Source organism: Octopus bimaculoides, chromosome 7 (genome assembly GCF_001194135.2).
Source record: "Octopus bimaculoides isolate UCB-OBI-ISO-001 chromosome 7, ASM119413v2, whole genome shotgun sequence".
In the NCBI taxonomy this organism is placed as follows: Eukaryota; Metazoa; Mollusca; class Cephalopoda; order Octopoda; family Octopodidae; genus Octopus; species Octopus bimaculoides.
In genome coordinates this window covers 89,161,794-89,163,569 of record NC_068987.1, presented here as the reverse complement: position 1 = coordinate 89,163,569, position 1,776 = coordinate 89,161,794, and the positions used below count along the sequence as shown (strand labels likewise).

The following is a 1,776-nucleotide window of genomic DNA, read 5'->3' as shown; positions in this document are numbered from 1 at the left end:
AGAGAGAGAGAGAGAGAGAGAGAGAGAGAGAGAGAGAGAGAGAGAGAGAAAGTGAGAGAAAGAAAGCTAGAAACAAAATAATTTATATCATTGGATTTTGTAAACCCTACAAAATGTGGGAGAATTTAATCAAGATGAAGATTAGTAAGAGATTAATAACAACACAAACAACTAGTAGGAACTACCATTTCAATGAGTTAAAGAGGGTTAATTAGGTGTTGGAACAATAAGAATAAACTACAATACTTGAAGGCACTTCCACCTCCCCACAGATGTCTCAAGAACATCACCTTGGGTCCCATATGTAAACATGGGCCTATATTAGATGCGTTATTGCTAGAAAAAACTTCTTTTCCTGAAAATGCAGTACTAAAATTGGAGTGGGCTGGTGCCATGTATAAAGCACCCAGAACATTCTGTATTGGCATAGAAACCATGCCAAAACAGACAATTGGTGTAGCCTGTTGTAGCTCTATAGCTTGCCAGCTCCTGTCAAGCTGTCCAACCCATGCCAGCATGGAAAACAGATGTTAAATGATAACGACGATGATGATGATGATGGTGATGATTATGATGATGAAATTGGAGTGTGTCTAATATGCTTGTGTGTCTTTTATATCATCAAATATGGTAAACAACCAGCTGCTCTTCTATCCTTGTATTGTTTTATTGGTTTCAGTCACTGGACTGTGGCCAAGCTGGGGCACAGTGGTTGAGGCTTTAGTCAATAATATCAACCTTACTACTTATTTCAGTCTGCTACTATTTATATACATATATCTCTACTTAAGCACAGATATGGCTGTGGGGTTAGAAAGCTCACTTTGCGACCATGTGGTTTTGAGTTCTGTCCTACTGCGTGGCATGGTGGGCAAGTGTTTTCTACTACATCCCTGCACTGACCAATGCCTTCTGAGTGAGTTAGGCAAACGGAAACCGTGTGAAAGCTCATTGTGTGTGTCTTTGTATTTGTCCCTCCATCACCATCTGACAACTAGTGTTTATGTGTTTGTGTCCATGTAACTTAGCTGGTCAGCAAAAGAGACCAATAGAATAAGTATTAGACTTTGAATAAGGACTGGGAGCTGAAACTCTTCAAGATGGTGCCCCGGCAGAGTTGCAGTCCAATTACTGAAACAAGTAAAAGATAAAAGATTATATTTACATCTTTGTTCTTTATCTAGTTAATCTTTCACCCTGTAGAATTACTGGTACTTATTTTCTCATCACAAAAAAGATGAAATGCAAATTGATTCCCAAAAACATTTAGCATCAAAATGGTAAGACAACAAAGAGAGCCACCTTAAGGCCTCTGGTTCCCTACATTCATTTCAGTATTAGATATTTACCATTCTATTAATTAAGGTAAGTAAGACAGCAAGCTGGCAGAACCATTAGCACTCCAGAGAAAATGCTTAATGGCTTTTCATTTGTCATTGCATTCTGAGGTTGACTCTGCCTTTCATCCTTTCGACATCAATGAAATAGATACTAGTTGAGCACTGGGGATGATGTAATCAACTTGCTCCCTCCCCTAAACTTCAAGCTTTGTGCTTAGAGCAGAAATGATTAATTAGGGTGATATGACGTACGACTTGTCGTCACTGTTATATACTCTTTTACTTGTTTCAGTCATTTGACTGCGGCCATGCTGGAGCATCGCCTTTAGTCGAGAAAATCGACCTCAGGACTTATTCTTTGTAAGCCTACTACTTATTCTATTGGTTTCTTTTTGCCAAACTGCTAAGTTACGGAGACGTAAACACACCAGCATCG

The 1,776-nt window shown here is 39.0% G+C and overlaps 1 protein-coding gene across 3 annotated transcripts in view; it reads right to left on the bottom strand.

The window, feature by feature from the left end:
* LOC106870574 (uncharacterized) overlaps nucleotides 1-1,776 on the bottom strand; it is a 107,969-nt gene that overhangs the window by 93,560 nt on the left and 12,633 nt on the right. The gene's annotated exons all lie outside the window — the stretch shown is intronic.